Genomic DNA, 12879 nt, shown 5'->3' on the forward strand with positions numbered 1-12879 from the left:
CTAGTCTATTGTCTAGTCTATTGTCTAGTCTATAGTCTAGTCTATAGTCTAATCTATAGTCTAGTCTATAGTCTAGTCTATAGTCTAGTCTATAGTCTAGTCTATAGTTCAGTCTATAGTCCAGTCTATAGTCTAGTCTATAGTCCAGTCTATAGTCTAGTCTATAGTCTAGTCTATTGTCAAGTCTATTGTCAAGTCTATAGTCTAGTTTATAGTCTAGTCAAGAGTTTAGTTTATAGCCTAGTCAATAGCCTAGTCAATAGCCTAGTCTATAATCTACTTTAGTTTATATTTCTTTCGGTATTTGATTTTGTATTCTATTCAATATTTTATTGTAAAGTCTGTTTTAAAATCTGACCTATAGCGTTATATAAAGGTTTTTTTACAACAATTTGGTCTATTTATAGCAAATTTTGTCAACGAGTTCATCGTACTTTTATTATAATCTCAACTGTCTAATTTGCATATTTTATTAAAACTTAATTTAGATTTTTTTTATTAAATTACTGATTTTTCTCTTCTTTTTTTTTTTTTTTGGTTGATAAAAATCAATATTTATATAAATTTATCATATTTCCGCTAATAAACAATACGATATTTATATTAGTGAGAAAAAATGAAATGTGTAAAATATCAATGATGATGAACGTTTTGGTATTTTTGCGACAGTTATTATTTTGTGTTCAAACGATTTGTTTATTTTTCAAATTGACTTGATAATGTTGAATAAACTTTGACAATTTTTATTATGAATTTGTATTATTTTTGCTAAATATTGATTTATTATGTTATGGCGGGGGGGGGGGGGGGGGGGGGGGGGGGGGGGGGGGGGGGGTGAATGCTGACGATGACTATCATAAATGGTGAATGAATAGTGATAATAATGGAGTTAATAACAATGGTTGACAGTGATGTCAATTGATTATTTTAGTGTGAACTAAACAATTGTTGTATTGAACAAGTGAAAGTGTATTTGAACAAGATTTCCTTTTCAGAAAATAGCAAATCATTTGTCAGCAAAAATTTTAGTTGAAACTTAATTTCTTTCAGTGTTTTTTTGATTTGAATTAGATTTAAATCTCTCCTGATGCAATCGCTTTAAATGACAGCTGTTTTATAAAATCTTTATACAAATCAGTTTATGAAGAGTAAAAGTTAAAAGTTTTGCAAACCATATACAATTAACAAAATTTAAAAATTAGCATAACTCAACTAAAACGTGGGAGTTTAAAAGTTATGTTATTAAAAATATCAAAAAATAAACGAAACTTGGCACTTTGATCAAACCTAATAATGAAGATCACATGACGTAAACTGTGTAAAATACTACAAAATTTAGAGCAAACTCTAACTATTACCAGTTGTTTTGTCTACTATTTCTCTTAACATTCACTTTCATTTACTAAAGTCAACAAACTTTTGTTACCAAAAATTTTGCTAGAAAACGTTAAAAACTGGCTTAAAAAAACTGCTTTTTTCCTTGTTTCAATTAAGCATTTTTTGTATATATTTTTTTTTTTTGCTAAGTAACTGCTACACATACTCATCATTTGTTGTCTTTTTTTTTATAAATTATTCTTTAATGATGATTTTAATTAGTTCTACTTTCTTTAAAAGCGGTTTTTTTCGACAATCTTCTTGTTGTTTTTCATTTGTTTTCTGTAATAGAGTTTTTTTGTTTGCAACAAATTTGTTTTTGCTTGAAAGTAAAAGTTTTAAATGAAATTAAAATGTTAGTTGCTCTAAATTGAATGCAAATATTTGTGGTAAAGTAAAAATTTTGCCAAATTGAGAAGAAGTTTTTGTTGTTGTTGTTGTTGTTGCTTGAAATGAAAAAGAAAGTATTGATAAAGAGGCATGGATTGAAAAGATAAGTTAGAAATGACACTAAAAATTTAACTAACTAAGTATAAAGACTAAACAATAGTCCTATAGCCCAGACTATAGACTATTCGATAGTCCACACTATAGGCTATTCTATATTCGTGACTATAGACTATTCTATAGCCAAGACTATAGCCCATTTTAAAGTTCAAACTATAGACTATTATATAGTCCAGACTATAGACTATTCTATAGTCCAGACTACAGACTAATCTATAGTCCAGACTGTAGACTATTCTATAGTCCACAGAACAGACAGGTCTATACTTCAAATAAGAGACTATTCTATAGTAAAGACTATATACTATTCTATAGTCCAGACTGTAGACTATTCTATAGTCCAGACTATAGACTATTCTATAGTTCAGACTATAGATTATTCTATAGTCCAGACTATAGACTATTCTATAGTCCAGACTATAGACTATTCTATAGTCCAAACTATAGACTATTCTATAGTCCAGACTATAGATTATTCTACAGACCAGACTATGGACTATTCTATAGTCCTGACTATGGACTATTCTATAGTCCGGACTATCGACTATTCTATATTCCTGACTATAGACTATTCTATAGTCCTGACTATAGACTATTCTATAGTCCAGACTATAGACTATTCTGTAGCCCAGACTAAAGACTATTCTATAGACCACACTAAAGACCATTCTATACTCCAGACTACAGACTATTCCATAGTCCAGACTATAAACTATAGAATATATATACTTTTGTATAGTCCAGACTTTCTACTATTCTATATTCCTGACTATAGACTCTTCTATAGTTCTGACTATAGACTATTCTATAGTCCTGACTATTGACTATTCTATAGTCCTGACTATAGACTATTCTTTAGTTCAGACAATAGACTAATCTATAGTCCACACAACAGACAGGTCAATACTCCAGATTAAAGACTATTCTATAGTCAAGACTATAGACTATTCCTTACGCTACACTATAGACTATTCCATAATCCTCACTATAGTCTCTTCTATAGTCCAGACTATAAAATATTCTATGGTCTAATCTATAGGCTATTCTAAAGTCCAGACTATAGGCTATTCTAAAGTCCTGACTATAGACTATTCTATAGTCTTGACTATAGACAATTCTATAGTCCTGACTATAGACAATTCTATAGTCCTGGCTATAGACTATTCTATAGTCCAGACTATAGACTATTCTATAGTCCAGACTATAGACTAATTTATAGTCCCGACTATAGACTAATCTATAGTCCAGACTATAGAATAATCTATATTCCAGACTGTAGACTAATCTATAGTCCAGACTGTAGACTATTCTATAGTCCAGACTATAGACTTTTCTATAGTTCAGACTATAGACTATTCTATAGTCCAGACTATAGACTATTCTATAGTCCAGATTATAGACTATTCTATAGTCCAGATTATAGACTATTCTATAGTCCAGACTATAGACCATTGTATAGTCCACACTATGGACTATTGTATAGTTCAGACTATAGACTATTCTATAGTCAAGACTATAGACTTTTCTATAGTCCAGACTATAGACTTTTCTATAGTCCTGACTATAAACTATTCTATAGTCCAGACTATGGACTCTTCTATAGTCCTGACTATAGAGTCTTCTATAGTCCAGTCTGAGGACTATTCTATAGTCAAGACTATAGACTATTCTATAGTCCAGACTACAGACTATTCTATAGTTCAGATTATAGACTATTACATAGTCCAGACTACAGACTATTCTATAGCCCAGACTAAATAATTAATATTTTTAAGTAATATTTTAAATTTTCAGCTATTTATCTAATGCCACTAATATAAATAATAATAAAAAATTACGCTAATTTTTGTAACTAATACGACCAATTAGTGTGATTGTATAAAATATTTCAATAGTTTTTTTTTGAACATGTTCAATCATTATAAATCCAATTTCTAAGAAAAAACAAGCAATAAACTTTTAGTTTTTTTCTCACCATATTATATCATCATGGCAATATTTATAGTAATTTAGTTGTTGGTATTTTTTTTTTTTTTGCACAAAAAATTATTAACTCATCAGTTGTTATTATTACCTAAAAAAAGACAAGAAAAAAAAGAAAATAAATATTTTTATAATAATTTTTTTTTTACGATAGATCTGGTTAACTAAAAAAAGCTATAAAATATTTTTAAGTAAAAAATTTTATATAAAGCAAACATGTAGGTAAAATAAATATTAAAAATTAAGTTTGATAAAAATAAAAATCAAAAAATATTAAATATCAAAAGTCAAGACGATTAGTGAAAACAATGGAATCTCATTACTTTAGTTATAAGAAGCTTAAAGACAGGCGTTACACCATAAAAGTGATGGATGTGTAAGACAGCCGAAAGTGGTAAAAGTTATGAAGATGATGATTATGATGATAGCAGAAATATGTATAATGTTGACCTACCGCTGGGCATTGTAACAGATAATTATCCTACAAATAATCAAATATTATTAAAATTGATAGTCTGCTCACAGTTTGCAAACAAAGATGAGCACAGATTGCTGCAGCAGCTATTCACAGAAATAGTTAAATAATTTAGCTTTTTTCATATTTTCTAAATGCTTTTTTATGTTCAATAAAATACCATTTAATTAAATTATAATTTCCATTTAATTAACTCTTCTTTATTTCTAGTGACAAATTCATTTCATCATTAAGAATTTATCATTAATTACCAAACACTTATCAACTAACGCTCATGATAGTAAAATCATTTATTTAACTATCGCTACTTAATTAATTATCTTCTAATTTACGATCTCATATAATTGTTTAATTTATTAGTGTTTTAAAGTGTTGTTTTATAGTTATTACTGTAATACGAGTATTAAAAGTGCGGGCGCCACAAAACAGTTTTTTTTAAAACTCAACCAATTCATTCATTTATCATTTATTCATTTATTTAGTCATTATGTTTTATAGAAATATAAAAACAATCAACGCAAATTTCGCAAGAAAAAATGAAAAAAAAAACATATAAAAAACGAAATAATACATTTATTTTTGCAGTCATGTGTAAAATACCATGAAATCATAAACAATTATTAAATTATATACAAATTAGAGGCAGATTTAAGACAAAAGATTTTCAGAGGAAACATATAGAAACAATCAAATTTGAATAAAATTTTAGAGGGAAATAAACGAAGCAAATATTATGAAAAGGGATTGAAATGAAATGAAAATGAAAAAGGAACTAACTAACTAACTACTGCTACTGCTACTTTAGTTCTAGTTCCGTTCTAGTTCAGTTTTAGTTTAGTTCTAGTTCTGTACTACTTCAATTCCACTTTAGTTTCAATTTAGTTCTATTGCGGTTCTAGTTCAGTTGTAGTTCTAGTTCAGAACTAGTTCATCTCTACTTCAGTTCTTCTTAAGTTCTAGTTCAGTTCTAGCTCAGTTATAGTTCTACTTTAGTTCCAGTTCAATTCTAGTTCAGTTCTAGTCCAGTTCTAGTTCAGTTCTAGTTCAGTTCTAGTTCAGTTCTAGTTCAGTTCTAGTTCAGTTCTAGTTCAGTTCTAGTTCAGTTCTAGTTCAGTTCTAGTTCAGTTCTAGTTCAGTTCTAGTTCAGTTCTAGTTCAGTTCTAGTTCAGTTCTAGTTCAGTTCTAGTTCAGTTCTAGTTCAGTTCTAGTTCAGTTCTAGTTCAGTTCTAGTTCAGTTCTAGTTCAGTTCTAGTTCAGTTCTAGTTCAGTTCTAGTTCAGTTCTAGTTCAGTTCTAGTTCAGTTCTAGTTCAGTTCTAGTTCAGTTCTAGTTCAGTTCTAGTTCAGTTCTAGTTCAGTTCTAGTTCAGTTCTAGTTCAGTTCTAGTTCAGTTCTAGTTCAGTTCTAGTTCAGTTCTAGTTCAGTTCTAGTTCAGTTCTAGTTCAGTTCTAGTTCAGTTCTAGTTCAGTTCTAGTTCAGTTCTAGTTCAGTTCTAGTTCAGTTCTAGTTCAGTTCTAGTTCAGTTCTAGTTCAGTTCTAGTTCAGTTCTAGTTCAGTTCTAGTTCAGTTCTAGTTCAGTTCTAGTTCAGTTCTAGTTCAGTTCTAGTTCAGTTCTAGTTCAGTTCTAGTTCAGTTCTAGTTCAGTTCTAGTTCAGTTCTAGTTCAGTTCTAGTTCAGTTCTAGTTCAGTTCTAGTTCAGTTCTAGTTCAGTTCTAGTTCAGTTCTAGTTCAGTTCTAGTTCAGTTCTAGTTCAGTTCTAGTTCAGTTCTAGTTCAGTTCTAGTTCAGTTCTAGTTCAGTTCTAGTTCAGTTCTAGTTCAGTTCTAGTTCAGTTCTAGTTCAGTTCTAGTTCAGTTCTAGTTCAGTTCTAGTTCAGTTCTAGTTCAGTTCTAGTTCAGTTCTAGTTCAGTTCTAGTTCAGTTCTAGTTCAGTTCTAGTTCAGTTCTAGTTCAGTTCTAGTTCAGTTCTAGTTCAGTTCTAGTTCAGTTCTAGTTCAGTTCTAGTTCAGTTCTAGTTCAGTTCTAGTTCAGTTCTAGTTCAGTTCTAGTTCAGTTCTAGTTCAGTTCTAGTTCAGTTCTAGTTCAGTTCTAGTTCAGTTCTAGTTCAGTTCTAGTTCAGTTCTAGTTCAGTTCTAGTTCAGTTCTAGTTCAGTTCTAGTTCAGTTCTAGTTCAGTTCTAGTTCAGTTCTAGTTCAGTTCTAGTTCAGTTCTAGTTCAGTTCTAGTTCAGTTCTAGTTCAGTTCTAGTTCAGTTCTAGTTCAGTTCTAGTTCAGTTCTAGTTCAGTTCTAGTTCAGTTCTAGTTCAGTTCTAGTTCAGTTCTAGTTCAGTTCTAGTTCAGTTATAGTTCAGTTCTAGTTCAGTTCTAGTTCAGTTCTAGTTCTAGTTCAGTTCTAATTCAGTTCTAATTTAGTTCCACTTATCTATCTATCTATCTATCTATCTATCTATCTATCTATCTATCTATCTATCTATCTATCTATCTATCTATCTATGCTATCTGTGCTGATGTGTCCTCTAAAATATCCTTTGTTAAAAATTCTGTCATGTTTGCAAATATGATTATGATAAACATTTTTATATATAAGTCAAACCCCTAATTAAAGTGCAATTATAAATTTGATTATTTTAATAAAACAAAATAATTGAAATGAAATTCTCATTAAAATTGACCTAAATTAAAGGACGCATTTAAAAATACTTATTATTTTATTCATTTTTTTTTTGTTGGAGAGACCAATAAATATTTCATGACAATTGCAATGCATTCAAATGAAGTGTATTTTTATTTAATTTTTTTTTTTGCAGCTATTTCGTATAACTCAATGCAGCTTTTATATCATAAAATTATATACAAAATGTATTGTCATGCTATTAAATTAAAAAGGAAAAAGCTTGCAATTGCACAGTGGTTCAGAAGAGGATTAGAGGAGGGTAAATATTGTTAAGACAAGAGATGAAAAATGATTAGAAGATGTAAAAAAATAAAAGATTTATAAGAAATGTAAGTACGGAAAATTGCACAGTGGGCCTTTGAGAGTTCAAATTAAAAGAAAATTAAATTTTTAAAGTTTTTCTACCTTTGTTAAGCTTTTGTTTTATTGTCTCAAATAAATTTCTTAAATTTTTCCTCCCCACTTGCTCCACTGTTTAAGTGCATAATTTAAAAACACTCTCACTATTTCAATAATAAATTAAAAAAAAACTTAAAAAAACCTTTATAATATTGTTTTTATTTTTGCAAATCAGCAAATAAATATAATTTTTTTTTTTTCATCAAAAATACTTCAATGATGTTGTTTTAAATGAAATGCTATTGCAATAACAATACAACTTCAATAAATTGTTTTTATTAAACAATAATATATGAATATACGAAACTTTCATTGCATGTTTTAATGTCATCATTGAAATCATCATCATCATCACCATCATTATCATCATCATCAGTAACTTCAGTAAGGCGTAACATCGCCTTCATTGTTAGCATTCAATTCAATACAGAATTCATTCATTAAATTATTGTATTTTATAGTTTGTTTTTTTTTTTTTTAATTTTCATATTTTTCGATTTAACCAATTTGGGTTTTCTACTCATATTTTGTTTACAATGATAATGTAAATGCATGTATATATAATTATGTGGATATGATGATACTTATATTATGAATCAATTGTTTGATTGCATCCGTTTGTTTTAGAAATTAACTCATATTATTATCAATATTATTGCAATAATAGCAAAAATTTATACAGAAAATAAAATGCGAGAATTTTAAAGGTTTGTTAAAGGCTATAGATCGGTCTTTAGTCACTCTATAGTTTTGTCTATAGAACACTCTCATGTCTTCACTATAGGTTAGTCCATAGTCTTGATTATAGATAAGAATTGTCTATATATCAGACAATACTCTTGACTGTAGATAACACTATAGTATAGACTAAGTATTTTCATGACTCTATAATCTTAACTATAGATCACTCTATAGCCTTGACTATAGATCACTTTATAGTCTTGACTACAGATTACTCTATAGTCTTGTCTATAGAGTACTATATAGTCTTGACTATAGATTATAGAGTGTTCTATAGTCTTGACTATAGATTACCCTATAGTCTTTACTATAGAATACTCTATAGTCTTGACTATAGATTACTCTATAGTCTTGACTATAGATTACTCTATAGTCTTGACTATAGATTACTCTATAGTCTTGAGTATAGATTACTTTATAGTCTTGACTATAGATTACTCTATAGTCTTGACTATAGATTACTCTATAGTCTTGACTATAGAATACTATATAGTCTTGACAATAGATTACTCTATAGTCTTGACTGTAGAATACTCTATAGTCTTGACTATAGATTACTCTATAGTCTTGACTATAGATTACTCTATAGTCTTGACAATAGATTACCCTATAGTCTTAACTATAGATCACTATATAGTCTTGGCTGTAGAACACTCTATAGTTTTGACTATAAATCACTCTATAGTCTTGACTATAGATCACTCTATAGTCTTGACTATAGATCACTCTATAGTCTTGACTATAGATCACTCGATAGTCTTGACTATAAATCACTCTATAGTCTTGACTAAAGTTCGCTCTATACTCTTGATTATAGATCATTCTATAGTCTTGCTATAGATCACTCTATAGTCTTCACTATAGATTTTTCTATAGTCTTGACTATATACTACTATATAGTCTTGACTAAAGATCGCTCTATACTCTTGATTATAGATCATTCTATAGTCTTGCTATATATCACTCTATAGTCTTCACAATAAATTTTTCTATAGTCCTAATTATAGATCACTCTATAGTCTTGACTATAGATTACTCTATAGTCTTGACTATAGATCACTCTATAGTCTTGACTATTTATCACTCTATAGTCTTAACTATAGATCACTCCATAGTCTTCATTGTGGATCACTCCATATATAGTCTTGATTAAAGATCAGTCTATAATCTAGACTATAGATCAATCTATAGTCTTGACTATAGAAGACTCTATTGTCTTGACTATAGATCACTCTATAGTCTTGAATATAGATCACTCTATAGTCTTGACTATAGGTCAGTCTGTAGTCTTAACATAAATCACTATATAGTCTCGACTATAGATCACTTTATAGTCTTGACTATATATCACTCTTTAGTTTTGAATATAGATCACTCTATAGTCTCGACTATAGATCACTCTATAGTCTTAACTATAGATCACTCTATAGTCTTAACTATAGATCACTCTATAGTCTTAACTATAGATCACTCTATAGTCTTGACTATAGATCACCCTATAGTCTCGACTATAGATCACTCCAAGTCTTAACTATAGATCACTTTATAGTCTTGACTATAGATCACTCTATAGTCTCGACTATAGATCACTCTATAGTCTTAACTATAGATCACTCTATAGTCTTGACTAAAGATCGCTCTATAGTCTTGACAATAGATCACTCTATAGTCTTGACTATAGCTCACTCTATAGTCTTGACTAATGTTCGTTTTATAGTCTTGACTATAGTTCGCTCTATAGTTTTAACTATAGATCACTCTATAGTCAGTCTTCATTAAAGATCAGTATAGTTTAGTTTGTTATACTTTTAAATTTTGTATTATCAGTTTTTGTTTAAAATTTAGTTTTTCCATAACAATTAAATTTTAATTACTACCATATGTTCTGTCATTTTATTATAACATTTCCATGGTTTTGCCAACATGTGTCCTGTTTGCATATAATTCTTAGGAAATTTTCTTAATATTTTTAACAAAAATAAAAATTTTATACATTTTCATAAAATTTGTTTATAACAAGTAAATATTTGAAAATATAGTTTAATTACTTTTCTTAGTATTTTAGTCAAGTTGTTTCTATATTTTTGCAATACTTTGTAGAGAAACTTTTTTCTTTTCAAGCAATCAAAATATGTAGTTATTAAAGACTTAAACAAAAATGTATAAGACATACAAAGTCAAATGAATTTTAAAAAACATATAAGTTTAATTATTATTCAATAAAGTATGTACTGTTGAGTTTTCAGTTTTTGTTACAACAAAAAAATAAATAAAATTCCTGACAAATTTGTAGGTTTTCCTTTAAACATAGCCACCCACCCCCACAACTGTTTGTCATAAAGAAATGTTGTTGTCAGCAGCAAAACAATGACGTTTATATGGTTACTTGTTAATTGTTCCGAATGCATGTGAATCAAGTGTAGAATTCGAAAAAACCATATTTAAAGAAAAAAGTCTATTTGAAATTTATAGCAATAAAATGCAGTTTAATTTGCAATGTATAAAGAAGATATAAAGCACTCATGTATAAACAAGTGATGAGAAATTTTTTCCATAAAACTTTAAGTGTACTCGGATTACATTGATTACCACAACTTTATTATATACATAGTCCCAGCAAACACGTTGTGTGTATAAATTTTAAAATTTTATGTTTTTTTATTTTTATTGAATTTTTTCACGAAAACAAACTGAGAAAATATGATAATAATTAAAAAAAAAAATTGTATCGTTTTTTTATATAGACGAACATAAAAACCAAAAATAATAACAAATACCATGAAAAAGAATGGAATATATACTAGACGGTGTTAACGAATGTTGTATACTCTTTAGTATAGTATTCTAGCCTATAGTCCAAACTATAGCCAAGGGTCTAGTCCATAGTTTAGACTAAAGACTATACTCTACAGTCTGTTTATTGTAAAGTCCAAAGTCAAATCAAAAGTACTAATTACAGTCTTGTCTATAGTCCAGTATAAACACCTATAGCTTTATCTTTAAACTAGTCAATAGTCTCGACTATAGTCCAGTCTAAAGTCTATTCTCTACTCCCGATTATAGTTCAGTCTTTACACCAGACTGTAGTCTAGCTTACAGCAGATTATAGCCTAGTTTATTACCTTGGCTCTAGCTCTAGCTTAAGGTCTTAATTGTAGCCTATAATGCAGATCAGTTTATTGACTAGAATATAGTCTAGAATAGAATCCTAACTGAAGTCTAACCTATAGTGCAGATTTAAGTCAATAACACAGACGACTCTATATACCAGACAATAGTCTAGACTATAGCAAAGACAATATATAGTATGTAGTCCATAGTCAATATATAGTCTAGTCCATAGTCAAGACTATTTATAGTCAATTGTGTAGTCCATATGAAATTGTACTCTACAGTTCAGTCTTTAGTGTTAGCGATAGTCGAAACTATTTTTAAGAGTATAGTCTAGTATACAGCTCATCATAGTCCAGTTTACAGCGACTATAGTCTTGTCTGAATTCCGGACTACAGTCTATATTTAAGACTATTGTCTAGACTACGGTATAAGTATAGTCTAGACTCTAGATTATAGTCCAGTCTAGAGTGTAGGATAAAGTTGTGCAGACAAAAGTTTAGGCTATAGTCTGTGGTAAGCACCAGTCTATAGTCGAGTCTATGGTCCAGTTCAGTCTATAATCCAGACTATAGTCTAGTCTATATTTAAAGTCATAAGTATAGTCTAGACTATAGATTATAGTCCTGTCTAGAGTGTAGGATAAAGTTGTGTCTATAGTGCACACAATAGTTTAGGCTATAGTCTGAGGTATGTACAAGTCTATAGTCGTGTCTATAGTACAGTTTAGTCTATATTTAAGTCAACAGTTCAGTCTATAATTCACACTATAGTCTAGTCTATATTCAAAGCTTCAGTTAAGTGTATAGGTAAGCACGCAGTACAAACTATAGTATAGAGTTTAAGCTAGTATAGTCTTCAGTCCAGACCGGAGTCTATTCTATAGTATAGACAATAGTTTAGTCTATAGTCCAGTCAAAACTTAACTTTGCAATCCGACTACAGTTTAGTCTATAGTTTAGATTATAGTTCATTCCATAGTACAGACTATAGTATAGTCTATAGTCAAGACTAGACTATAGACTAGACTTACTGCTTACTATTCTTGACTATAGGCTATACTTGTAGATGCAGGAAATATTCTAAATTAGCTAAATACTAGACTATAGATTAACAAAACAACTGCTGACAAAGCTATAACCATAATAAGTAGTTTATGAAGTAGGGGCTTACTGGTCACTACTACCACAGCTGCTGTTGCTGCTGCTGTCATTTAACTATTTGCCGTTATTGAAACCCTGGCCATGTTAAAAAATATCAAATTTCATGACAGAGAAAGAAACAAAAAATAATAAGAAATAATATAAATATAAACATATAAAACATGTGAGTGTAAATATAAAAAATACATTTCATTATGATTAATTTTAGCACAGGTAACTACTTGTTGTTTAAAGTCTAACAAAAAAACTTTATAGTTATAATTTAAAACAGGTGAGCTTTTTATTAATAAGAAAAAAAGCCAAAACGTAAAAATATAGTAATAAATATTTTTTGTTATATTAATATATAGACTAGACTATAGACTAGACTATAGACTAGACTATAGACTAGACTATAGACTAGACTATAGACTAGACTATAGACTAGACTATAGACTAGACTATAGTCTAATC

General features: G+C 29.1%; 1 protein-coding gene across 1 annotated transcript in view; it reads right to left on the minus strand.

Annotated features, from left to right (window-relative positions):
• Window positions 1-12879, minus strand: part of LOC111688421 — a 53297-nt gene that overhangs the window by 39968 nt on the left and 450 nt on the right. The gene's annotated exons all lie outside the window — the stretch shown is intronic.

This window comes from Lucilia cuprina, chromosome 3, assembly GCF_022045245.1.
Source record: "Lucilia cuprina isolate Lc7/37 chromosome 3, ASM2204524v1, whole genome shotgun sequence".
NCBI lineage: Eukaryota > Metazoa > Arthropoda > Insecta > Diptera > Calliphoridae > Lucilia > Lucilia cuprina.